The sequence below is a fragment of the Notamacropus eugenii genome, chromosome 5, assembly GCF_028372415.1.
Source record: "Notamacropus eugenii isolate mMacEug1 chromosome 5, mMacEug1.pri_v2, whole genome shotgun sequence".
NCBI classification, from domain to species: domain Eukaryota; kingdom Metazoa; phylum Chordata; class Mammalia; order Diprotodontia; family Macropodidae; genus Notamacropus; species Notamacropus eugenii.
In genome coordinates this window covers 206,260,513-206,274,313 of record NC_092876.1, presented here as the reverse complement: position 1 = coordinate 206,274,313, position 13,801 = coordinate 206,260,513, and the positions used below count along the sequence as shown (strand labels likewise).

At 38.1% G+C, this 13,801-nt stretch overlaps 1 pseudogene; it reads right to left on the bottom strand.

Moving 5' to 3' along the window:
• Positions 1 to 4,324: 4,324 nt before the first annotated feature.
• On the bottom strand, positions 4,325 to 4,858 carry LOC140509082 (translationally-controlled tumor protein homolog pseudogene; annotated as a pseudogene).
• Positions 4,859 to 13,801: the final 8,943 nt, after the last annotated feature.

The window sequence follows — 13,801 nt, the reverse complement described above, 5'->3', positions numbered from 1 at the left end:
TTTCCACTGATGACTGTGTGCAAGAAATGGTGTCAAAGGGAAAACTATGATGGACCAGTCATGTAGCAACCATTAGGGAATAACAGAAAGACAACTTAAGTGATGGACTGGTACCCACAGAAGGGAAGAAGCAGAGGAAGAACTCTAGAATGCTAGCTAGCTATGTGGAGAATCCCAGTGAGAGACTAGGGAAAAAAACACAGAGGAAAAGACAGTGGAGATGGGTTACTATCAGCATCAACAGAAGGAGTGCCATCATTGGTGAGATCATATAGTGACTGAAGTGTTGAGAGAATAGCAAAACACATAGTTAAGGAACCTAGGCAATACTGGCAACAGATGGCTAAAAAAACCAGCTCATCTTAAGATTTTCACTTAAGTCATTTCCAGAATATGTGGTTTATATATGAAACTTGTATGGTGGTTTCCTAATAAAATAATTATTTTCATGTAAAAAAAAAAAAAAAAGGAGCCTGGAAGAGGAATTGCTGGTGTGCAGAGACCAAAAAAAGAGTGGAATCCACTGATTAGAGGAAGGGTAGAAGGGTGGCCGTGGGGAAGGAGTAATGTCTGGGAGGCAGCACCAATTAAGGAAACACAGCAGTGATGAAGAGATACATGAGGTGGGCTCCAAGGAAAAGGAAGAAAAGAACTGGGCAAGTCAAGGGATTGTGGCTGGTGAGAGAGAAGGGAAGGTGGCAAGGTGCAAACTCCCTGCTGATGGGAGCACGGGAGTGGGCAGGCAGTTAGGAAAGTCCCTAAACCACCCTTTTTCAACCTTCAGGGCAATTTTGAGAGAGAAAAGAAGGAATAATGGGGGCCCTGGGTGATGGCTGGGAAGAAAGGCAGAATTGCTGAGGACACTCTGTAGAGAAGTCACGCCCCCCTCCCCCCCCAGCCCCCAATAAATGAGCTTTCTATTTCAATCCTGGTCCAAAGGAGAGATGGAACTCTTTCTGCTTCAAATGCAAAGAGAAACCTGTGATTTCAGAGAAAGCATCCAGGAAATGATGAGCCAAGGCAGAAGGGGAGCAGAAAGAGCTGTTGGGTCTTTTGTCTTACTGGGAGAAAGTTGGCCTGTAGTTTTTCTCCAGGGGCCATGAAATCAGAACAGTAGAAAGGGAGATACTTGGGAGCAGAGAACTGATTGAGGCTGAGGAGCAAGAGTGTGTACAGACCGAGTCAGGAGAGAGGTGTCATGGAGGCTAAATCCAGCACCAATGGCTAATTTGGTAGGTGCAGAAAGGCATATGCCAAGTGACTGAATGAAGCAAGTTCCAGCCTGGTGAGAGTAGAAGATCGCTTAGGGGCCATTGCTCATGTGTGGGAGTCCTGAAGATGACTGAGGATGATGAATGATGAGATGAAAGGCTAGAAGCCCAGGGTATCCAGGCCTGATGGTTGCCCTCCTTGAGCACCAGAGTTGTATTGCTAAGGCAACATTCACAGTACTGGTGATGAATAGGAATGTGCCAGCGTAGTTCTCAATCTCAAAGTATAAAAGACTCTCCATACAGAAGACAGAAGAAAAACATTTATTTAGACACCAGAAAGCCAAATTCCAGAACCAGAAAGCAAAATTAACATTGATTAGTAAGTAGAAAAGGAAAAGAAAAGTTTTGGGAACATCTCTGTGAATTTGTGTAAGAGTATACACACACACACACACACATACATATACACACATGAGCACGTGCACACAAACCAGAACAAAAAAGTATAGATTAATTTAGTAGTCTCCCACAAGGAAACATATTTGCTCAGAGTAAAAAGAAGAATGTTATATAGTTAGTGATGAATGTACAAAATGTTAAAGGAGGCACACAAGAGAATAACTGATAAGAAGTTGTCCGTGTTATATAGATTTTTACGATGGAATCTAATATACCTAATTCCCACAAGTATATCAGTGGAAGAATTGGGATAGACGCCAAGATTCCTGATACTCAAGTCAACATCTCCCCACTTAAAACGCATCTATGGTTGGTTTTGTTCTTCCAGAGAAATGGAATCCAAAAGATGAGAAGTGGCAACAAAAGCAGCCTGGGAATGGAAAGCTCAGAAATTTCTCCATGAAATCAAAGAGATATGCACTATGGTGAGAGGGTCGAATTCATGGGTACTTTCCCCATTTCCTTCCACAGGATTTACTCAGGGCCTATTTGTGTACAATCTCAGGAATGCAGTGAGGAGGATGTAGGAAAGGCATCAAAGCAATGTTCCTGAATTGGAGGATGCTGACAATTTTGATGGACATCCCAAAACTTAAAAACAAATGTTTCTGTGGAGAATCAAAGCCTCTTGACTATTCCTAGAAATTTTGAATTAAGGATGAATTTTCTTTTTCAGCATTGTACAGTTAAATTTTTCAAATGGCAAGAGTGACATGAATTTACTATTATTTCCAAAATTACTATTACTTAAAAGAAATCATTCTTCACTTCAACAATTTGAAGTACTATTAAACATCGTGAAAATCAAAACATCAATTATTTTGGGGGATGTGGTTTATAAAATTTATCTCAGATTCTTGCCCACACTTTCATCATGGATCATTTCTCTGTCATAGAAAGATATATGCAAATATACATGCACAAACATACATACATATACATACATACACATATATTTCTTAAATAGTTTAGCAAAGCCTGCCAACATAACTTCATCTGTAGCCCACAGCCTTTCTTTTGCTGGGAAGGAACTGTATTTCATTGGCTATTTTCTAGGATAAGGGTAAGATTTTTCAATACAATTAATAAAAGAATGGCAATCTTTCATGGTTTTTCTCATTTGTATTCATTTTAATTATAGTTAATGTGCTCCATACCTCTTGCTGCATTAGTTCATAAAGGATTACCTAGGTAGCTCTGCATTCTTTGAATTTGCCATTTCAGACAGCACTGAATTTTACCCTCCAAAGTTACCAATCATGACTACTGGTACAAATCTAAAGGCTTTATCTCTTATCTTATTCTTATCTTTATCTTGTCTTATCTGTATCTCTTCTCTATTCTTATCTTTCTTGATCTCTCCACAACCTTTGATACCAGTGATTATCCTGTTCTCTTGGATAGGCTTTCCTCTCCTGGTTTTTGTAACAATGCTTCCACCTGGAGCTTCTTCTATTTGTTTTTTTCTGTCCATCTGAGTCTCCTTTTGTAGGATCTACATCCAGGTCATAGCCCTCAACATGAGTGCATCCTCCAAGGCATTGTCCTTTTCCTTCTTACTTTCTCCCTCTATAAAGTCTTGCTTGGTAATCTAATGAGCTTCCACAAGTGTTCAGTGAATCAGCAGTCCATGTAAACAATCTCTTGCCACCTCTTGTCATTTCTACCTACATATTTCTGTTAGACATCCCTGTTTTCCACCACCTGTTCCGTCACATTGGTGCAAGACCTCTTCATCTTGTTCCCAGGTGATTGCAAGAGCTTCTCTCTTCTTCAGTTCTTCCTCACTGTCATTCCAGTCTACCCTCACCTATCAAAAAGATCTTCTGATAACATCATCTGTCCATATTTCTTCCCTATTCAGTAGTATTCAGAGGCTCCTGGATAACATATAAAATTCTGTCTTTGGCTTTTCTGGTCCTTCACTAACTGCCTTTTTCCAACCTGGCCAATTTTATGATTTGCTCTCATCCAAATATTCTAAGACGCAGAGACCTGGGGTCTTCTTGCTCTCCCTCAGAGGCCAACCTCCATGTCCCATCTCCATGCTTTCTCAGTCTCTGTTCCCTATGTCTGGAAAGTTCTCTGTTTTCGCCCTCACCTCTTGGCTCTCTCATCCTCCAAGACAAAAATTCTTCCTTCTGAAAGAGCCCTTTTGTAGTGACGTTTCCTCATTTATATGCCTCATCTACACACACACACACACACACACACACACACACACACACACACATACACACACACACACACACACACACCCCTAATGTTTTCCTCTGAAATTATTTTTCGTTGATGCTGTATACATCTATGAACTAAAACTTTTGATGTTTTTGTTTTCAATTATATCTGAACTCCTTGAGGACAGGGAATTATATTTCTGCCTTTCTTTGTATCCTCAGAGTTCAGCACTTTCATTTTAATAAATGTTTGTTGACTGGGCTTAATATCACATTATATTCATATCTCACATGTTAAATGTACTTTATTTCAGACAACCTACATGACATATTTTCAAAGACAATGCCTCCCCTCCAAATGAATCAGGGTCAAAAATAAGTGAATAAAGCTCAAGATGACATCAGTCTAAATTTGTACAAGTCCTGGTACTGTGTAGATGATAAAAAGCAGCAGCCAGTTATGAAGGCAGGTTATTCAAAGTAATCAGCTGAATTTGTTAATATTTCTCCATTTCTAAACCATCCCTAAAGAAAATTATATATGGGATCACACTATCCTCACGAAAGTCTAAGAGGGCCAACGTGGCATCTGGATTCATGTTTTCACCTACGAAGAACTGATAGTTTTGAAAACTAACAACAACATGTATGATTTGTTCTGGTGCTCCCCTCATAAAAGGTTTTACTCTATCTGGCTTGTGGTCTTCAAGTCTGCATTTGATTGATGTCATGTAGTCTTTGATGTACTTTTTGTAGGATTTTTTTGTGAAACTAGTTTCTTGCAGATGATGATTTATTATGATTTCAACTCCAGGAATTAGAGTGGCATCTGTTCCTTCACTCTCTGCACCTTCAGCAGAGGCATTTCCAGTGATCAGTGAATCATTAATGGTATTCTATGTCCTACTGATCATCATCCCTCCAGCTCCAGGCACAGCCTGTTTGTGGAATCTCCCTGATCTTGTAAATGTCAGAGAGCATCTCATTTTAGCTGATGAGGTCTTGGTAGATGACTGTGGCAGAGGAAGATGGGCGGTGGCTGTGGGCAATAATGCTGCAGGGGGGTAGTCCAAGGGCTGTATAATACAGCCCAAGAGGAACTTGGTGCAGTAGCAGGGAGTGGACATAAAAGGCTGAGTTAGGCACTCCTCAGCTTCATACAGAGGGTGATATACTCATGATTTTTTTCAGTCAATCTCTGATCAATAGACATGCACTTTATTTCCCACAAGGACAATGTGACTATATGTATGGAACCTATCTCTTGTCTTTGAACAAGAGTTTGAAGTCCTTGAACAATATGTGCCCAGTAGCGGGAGCAACGATTCAAAGGGCATGGTCATTTGAATACTTATGTAACGTCAAGTGTTTTCTCCATAACTCTTAGAATCTTAGACCCTTTAGAGCAAAAATTTTAAATAAATTAGCAAAGATGTTTACAGAAAATTATCACCAGGATAATAAACTCTGATCAGGTGGGATTTAAACCAGGAATGAAGGATTGATTAAATATTAGGAAATTTGTCAGCATAAACAACCATATCAATAACAAAACTAACAGAAATCAAATGATTATCTCAATAGATACAGAAAAAGTTTTTGACAAAATGCAACACCCATTCCTGTTGAAAATGCTAAGAGCATAGGAATAAATGGAATTTTCCTTCAAGTGATAAATAGCTTCTATCTAAAGCCATCAGCAAATATATTGAGGGTAAGCTAGAAGCTTTCCTGAAAAGATCAGGGGAGAAACAAGGATGTCAATTATCACCAGTGATACTCAATATTGTACTAGAAATGTTACCTTTAGCAATAATAGAAAAGAAATTGAAGTAATTAGAATAAGCAATGAGGAAACAAATGGACAAAGTATATGAGCAGACAGTTTTCAGATGAAGAAATTAAAGCAAGCGATAGTCATATGAAAAAAATGCTCTAAATCACTATTGACTAGAGAAATGTAAATTCAAACAGTTCTGAAATACCTGTCTGCCACATCTATCAGATTGGCTAATATGATTAAAAAGAAGAATGATATATGTTAGAGAAGATGTGGGAAAACTGGAATACTAATGCATTGTTGGTGGAGCTGTGAGCTGATCCAACCATTCTGGAGAGCAATTTGGAACTATGCCCAAAGGGCCACAAAAATATGCATACCCTTTGACCCAGCAATATCTCTTCTAGCACTGTATCCCCAAGAGATCATAAAAATGGAAAAGGGTCCCACATGTACAAAAATATTTGTAGCAGTTCTCTTTGTGGTGGCCCAAAACTGGAAATCAAGGGGATGCCCATCAATTGGGGAATGGCTGAATAAATTGTGGTACATGAATGTAATGGAATACTATTGTGCTGTAAGAAATGATAAACAGGAAGACTTCAGGGAGGCCTGGAAAGACTTATATGATCTGATGTTGAGTGAAAGGAGCAGAACTGGGAGAACTTTGTGCACAGCAACGGCCACAGTGTGTGAGAGTGTTTTCTGGTAGACTTGGAACTTCATTGCAATACAAGGACTTAAAAAAAATCCCCAGTGGTCTTTTAAGGCAAAATGCCTTCCACATCCAGAGAAAGAACTATGGAATTCAATCACAGAATGTAACAGATCATTTTCTTTTCTATTATGTTTTGGTTTGTTATATGATTTCTCCCATTCATTTTAATCTACACAGTATGACTATAGTGAAAATGTATTTAATAGGAATGTATGTGTAGAACCTATATAAAATTGTATGCCATCTCAGGGAGGAAGGGGAAAAAAAATCTAAGTTATATGTAAGTGATTGTAGAACACTGAAAATAAATAAAATTAATTAAAAATAGATTAATTAAAAAAAATTTCATGCAGATAGTGAAAAATAGACAAAATTTTAAATTAAAAACACAAGAGAATAACTAAGAAGTTACCAAAAAAAAAGTTATCACTATTACATAGATTTCAATGAATGGAATCTGTTATACCTAATTCCCTCAACTATGTAAGTGGAAGAATTGAGGTAGAAGCCAAGATTCTTGATACCCAAGTCAGCACTCTCCCCACTTAAAACACACTTGCTGTTGGTTTTGTATTTCCAGAGAAAATGAATTCAAAAAACTAGACCTGGAAAGAAGTACAGCCTGGGAAGAAAAAGCCCTGGAACTGATCTGTGAATTCAAAGAGATAGGAGTCATGGTGAGAGAGTTCAATTCATGGGTCCTTTATTCATTTTTATTCCACAAGGATTTATTCAGGTCCTGTTTGTGTGCAATGGCTAGAAAATTTGGGGATGTAGTGAGGAGGATGTCGGAAAGGTATCAAAGCAATGCCCTCAACTTTGTAGGTACTGGCAGTTTGGGTGGACATCCCAAAACATGAAAATATATGTTTCTTCACAAGAGCGTTGCTTCTCCCCGCCATTTCTAGGAATTCTGAATTACAGAAGAATTTTTTTCAGCATTGTAATGTGATTCTTTGCAAGTGGCAATAGTAATTTATATTCACTATTATCTCACAATTATCGTTGCTTGAAAGAAATCACTCTTTTTAGTTTCATCACTTTGAAGCACAATAAAAATCACGTAAGCCATCGTAGCAATTGCTCATTGGGAAGCGGGGGAGGAAAGGCTTATAAAGTTTATTGATACAGTATGTAATCTATAACCTGGTCATTCTCAGATTCATGCCCACACTTTAATCACCGAGCAGTTCCCTGTAGTACAAAGATACTTCCATACATGAAAACACAATACATAGATATGTGTGTGTATTTACTAGATATACTTTATAAATCAACTGTTCAGCAAAACCTGACAGCTTAACTGCATCTGACAGAATATACAACATTCTGCAACTTTTGCCCAAAGCCTCACTAACAATAGAAGGACTAGTATTTCATTTGCTATTTTCTAAGCTAGGACAAGGATTTTTCAATTCCACTAATAAGAGAATGGAGATCTTTCATGGCTGTTCTCATTTACATTAACTTTAATTACAGATTTAGTTTTACATTAACTTTAGTTCTAACCTCATTCTGTAATAACAGATTACCTAGGTTGCTCTGCATTCTTTGAATCTCCAAAGTTACCCATCATGACTTCTGGTGCTAATCTTAAAGATTTTACCTAAGTTCTTATCTTTTTTGACGTCTCCTTTAACACCACCGATCATCCTGTTCTCCTGGATAGGCTTTTCTATATTTTTGTGACACTGCTCCCACCTGGGGCTTCTCCTTTTTGGTTTGTCGATCCATCTGAGTGTCCTCTTGTAGGGTCTACATCCAAGCTATGCTACTCGACATGGCTGTGTCCACCAACGCATGGTTCTTTTCCTCCTTCACTTACCCCTCTACATTGTCTTGCAATCAAATGAGCTCCCATGAGCTGAGTGAATCATCATTCCATGTAAGCAGTCTGTTACCATGCCCTGTCATTTCTATCTTCACAATATTTCTCATATATATGTATGTATACATGTATGCATGTGTGTATGTATGAGTGTGTGTATGTATATATGTGTATGTGTATATATATATAGATGGGTGTATATGTATGTATATGTGTGTATATATATATATATATACATATACATATACATATGTATGTTTGTATATATAATCTCCCCTTTTCTCTGCCTCCTGGGTCATCACATTGATGCAGGACCTCTTCATCTTGTCCCCAGGTATTTGCAAGAGACTCTCCCTTCCTCAGTTCTCCCTCCACTCCAATCCATTCTACTCTTACCTAGCAAAATGATCTTGTAATAATGTAGATCTGACCATATTTCTTCCCTAATCAATAAATTCAGAGGATCCTGTATCATATATCCAATTCTACATTTTGCTTTTAATGCCCATCTTTTCCAACCTGTCCAGTCTTCTTCTGTTTTCTCTCCTTCAAGTACTCTTAAAATCCAGAGACCCAGGAACTTTTTGCCCTTCCTCAGACACCACCCTCATGTCCCAGCTCCATGCTTTCTCGATATCTTGTTCCTTATGTCTGGAATGTTCTCTTCACCTCCACTTCCTGGCTTTCACATTCTCCAAGACTCAAATTCTACCTTCTGAAAGAGGCTTCCCTATTTATACCCCAACCCTCTCACCCCTGGGTAATACCTTTCTTTTGGGATTATTTTCCATTTATGCCTAATACATATAGTATATATAATTTTTGATGTGATGTTTTCCAATTGAATATAAATTACTTGAAGTCTGGGAATGATGTTGTTACTTTCCTTTGTATCCCCAGAGTTTAATACATTGACTAACATATGATAAGTTCTTAATAAATGCTTCTTGAGTGTCTCAACATAATATCACCTTATGTTCACATTCCATTATTTGTTCATCTTATCTCTAAACAATAGGCATCCATTATGTTTCCTCTCCAGGAAAAAATGAATGTATATAAGGAACCTTTCTCTTGTCTTTGATGTCTTCGGAGTATACATTCCCTGTAGTAGAATTAATTATTCAAAAAACATGGGCTTTTCGTTGGTTTTTCTTTTGTAATTCCAAAGTTTTCTCCACAACTGTTAGACACTTTTTAGCTTGTCTAATAAAATATAGCCTATCCTCCCACAACTCCCCCAGCATGTCTGTTTGTATAGATTATTATTATTGTCAAATTTGGTCTAGATGAAATAAAAATCCAGTTCCCTGCCTACTAATGATGTAGTGTACTTTTTCATAGCGATAGTGGTGGTCTTCAGCTTTTTCTTTGGAAAACCATGGGTTAATATTGTAATTGGACAATTATCTACTAAAGCCAAGAAGGATAACATTAAAGACCAAAGTCTTATCAGTTTGTAATAATTTTTATGTATTATCACTAGTAAAATTAATAATAGAGAATGAATGCAAAGGTTTCCCATCTGAGAATTTTTTCCCTTGTAAGCTATATGGATACTGTTTACATCATCATAATGTAATGTAGATAAAATTATATTTTTTCTTTTATGATGACCCAGTCCTTTTGTTTCATTTGTGAATTTCTCCAAAAACTGTATCACAAAAACATCCTTCTCTTTTACATGATGTTTGATTATTCCTTTCTTGTGTTAAATCTAGTTGTCATGACAATTTATTCTGCTAATGATGTTATCCCTAGTATGATGCTATTTGAAACCTGCTTTGTGTCTGATTGTTATATAGTTTTTCCTGCAGTTTGGCTAGGACAAGGAATCTTTCTCTCCTTTTGCGTTCTTAGGTTGCTTGAATAATTTCTCAGTTCACTTGCTTCTAAAGTCTTGTTTATCCAACCTGTTCCTCTCATTTGCCAGTTTTCTTTTCCTTGTTTAAATAGAACCAAAGAGTTTTGATGAGGACTACTTTATAATATCATTTGCCATGTAGTAATAGTGAGCCCTTTCCCCCCTCCCCTTTTCCAAAATTTCCAATCTTACAGATTTTTTTTCAGTCTTTGTAGTTTTTTGCCTATCACTTTTGACAAAGGAGTTCCCCTTCTCCTTACAGATTCTCTCCTCCACTACCCTTCATGATAATGTTCTCTCCTGGTGCCCCTCCTACCCAGTTGTATACCTTTCATTTCTCTATATTGGATCACCTTTCATCCTCCCACTCAGTAAGACTGGGTGTCCTCTTACCTTCTGCCCCCTGTAATCTCTATTCCCTCTTTCTTCCTGATCTCATCAGTACCCTCTTCGTGAATGATTATCTCTCTACAGAAAACTCCTAAATGTATATCTCTAAGTACAATCTGTTTCTTGAGTTCCAGACCTAATTAATCAATCAATCAACATGTATCTCCTGCTTAACACATCTAAATTATCTTTCTCTGAAACCTGTCACTTCACTAAATTTTGCTCCTTCTATTAAGGACATTGCCTTCTGTTCAGTCACCTAGATCCCTGTACTCAGTCATCTCTGGTTCTTCACCCTCCCTTGCTTATACCTTTAAATCACCATTTCTTTTGTTGAATGATTTTTCAATGGTGTTCAAGTCTTCTGGACCCCATTTGGGGTTTTCTTGGCAGAGATACTAGAGTGGACTGCCATTTCCTCCTCTAATTCATTTAACAGGTGAGGAAACTAAGGCAAACAGGGTTAAGTGACTTGCTCAGGGTCATACAGTTTGTAAGTGTCTGAGGCTGGATTTGGACTCAGGAAGATGGGTCTTCCTGGCTCCAGGTGTGCCACTCTATCCACTATGCTGCCTAGCTTTCCCTTACATCACCATATCACAGTTATTAACTCCTGTCACTTCTACCTCTGTGACATCTCTTGCAGGGGCAGCTAGGTGGTGCAGTGGATAGAGCCCCAGTGCAGGAGTCAGGAGGACCTGAGTTCAAATCTCACCTCAGACACTTGACATTCACTAGCTGTGTGACCTTGGGCAAGTCACTTAACACCAATTGCCTCATCCTGGGTCATCTCCAGTCATCCTGATGAATATTTGGTCACTGGATTCAGATGGCTCTGGAGAAGTAAGGCTGGTGACCTGCACAGCCCTCCCTTACTCAAAACAAAGTCAAGTGCAAGTCATGTCATTATTTCTCTGATGGCATAGTCTTCTTCAGCAACAAAGGACAAACACACATCTCTTGCATTCACTCCTTTTTCTCTACTCATATGAACACTACTTTCTCAGGTTTAGAGCCCATCACCTCTTGCCCTGGACTATGGAAATGACATTGTTTTATAAGAAATGAAAGATGCTACTGATCATTTTTTTTAAATTGCCACAATTGTTCCTAGTGCCCAGCCTTCCTCTCAGAGATGCCCACACACTTTAACATAATAAACGGGAGAGGCAGTAAAGGAAATCAGTGAGCAAAATCGGTCAATGCATTGGGAAAAAGTATTAAAATATAGGTCATATGACACCCCCTGTACCTCCCACCTCTACAAAGTCCTGAGAACTCAAAGTCTCATCTCACATCTCTTCTTTGGGTCATGTTTGCTATTCCAAGTGTGCTCTGCAGAGTTTGAGCTGCAGAGATTAAAGACAAACTCCTACAGATGTGTCAATAGGATGTCCTTTCTGAGCGTGTAAATTTAGACTGTTAAGCACTGGCTCCTGTGTGTTTCGTACGATGTTTTCTCTCTTTAAATTTGGTAACTTGATTTGGAACTGATGACTCTTTCTTGCTTGAACTGTACTCTTTGGTAGTTGATTCAAAGTTCATATTGTACTTTCAGAGTTTCTGCTTTGGAAGAGATATTGAGGAAATGACTCTAATCTCTGTCAGAAATCTTTTGTGCCTGAAAAAAAAACCATTATAAGAGCATCAGTTCAAAGTAGTCTTAGCTCAAAAATTTGACTTTGAATTGCTTTACAAAAGTATTTTATATCTCTTTCTAACCATGTTTCTTTTCTACAGGAAGAAATTGAAGCTAAGGAAGTTGACATGGAAAAGTACAATATTTTTTTATGATGATTTGACTCTGGCATCTCACTTAAGAACCAGGTACACTCACATACTACTAGTGGGATTTCAAAATGGTTGAATCTCTTTATGAACCAATGTGACAGTACCCTAATGAAATTATAAAAATAACAATATCCCCATCTCAGCCACCATTTATGTCCCTGTCATCCTTTTACTGGGACTATACCTAATGAAGCATATCTTGCAAATTGATGAAAAGAGAGGTTATGTTCAAATAACAATTCTAATAGTATTCCTTTATTACTCCAAAACCTGGAGATACCCAAAGTGCTTGACAAGTTGAGATTGTCTGAAGAAATTCTAGATTATCAACACAGAAGAATAATACCAGGAATTGAAATTGATCAGTATGAGGAAAAGGGAAATTCTAGAACCTTCCTTGTGAACTAGTTTGAGCACAAAAACATAAGAATAAAAACTGTTGCCTTAATTTGATAACAAAGTACAAGGGAACAATGTTTAGAATTAAAAGAGAAATGTTATGCAAATAGTGATGAATGGACAAAATGTTAAAGGTCACACATAAGCAAATGACTGAAAGATGTTGCCAATATTAGAGAGAGATCAGTGAATGGAATCCAATATACCTAATTCATTCAACTATAGTATGGGAAAATTGGGATAGAAACCAACGATTCTTGATACCCAAGTCACAACTCTCCCCATTTAAAACATAACACTGTTGGTTTTGTTTTCCAGCCAGACTGAATTAGAAAAACACAAACTGACATAAAGACCATTTTTTGAAGAGAAAACACAGACATTTCTCAAGGAAATCAAAGAGATGTGTGCCATGGTGAGAGCATCCAACTCATGAGTACTTTTCCCATTTGAATTCTACATGGATTTCTTCAGGACCTGTTCTTGTGCACTCTTCTGAAAATGGGAGATGGAATTATGTCAAGATTGAAATTAAAAGAAGAATAAACTGAAGCCATTCCATGAGCATAATAAAATTTAATACCTTAACAGAGGCATACTCTCTATCAATGGCTTGCCTCCATTTATGCCAAAAGCCCTGAGCAGATGGACAGCTCCCCTTTTGTAGGTTTTGGGGAGCACAGAATCCTGTCTTTGACTTTTAGAGTCCTTCACCACCTGACCTCATTCCAACCTGTCTAGTCTCCTTAGGCTTCACTTTTCTCCAAGTAACCCAAGATCCAGCAACCTGGGGTTTCTTGTACTTCCTGACACTACCCTCTAGCCCCAAGTCCATGCTATCACCGTCTCTGTTCTCTTTCTCTGGAATGTTCTCTCTCTCCACCTCTACCTCCTGACTTTCCCATCCTACAAGTTTTAAATTCTGTCTTCTGAAAGAGCCCTTTGTTAGTGAGCCTTTCCCATCCATAGCCTACCCATGGCTGTTGCCTTTCTTCTGAGATTATTTTCAATTTGGGCTCTTTCCATCTACTATGTATAATATTAGATGTGTTCCTTTCCAGTTGAAAGTAAACTCCTGGAGGGCAGGTAAGTGTGGTTTTATCTTTTCTATGTGTTCTGAGACTTCAGCACAGTGACTGACACATGAGAAATGTTGAATAAATGCTTCTTGATTCTCTAAA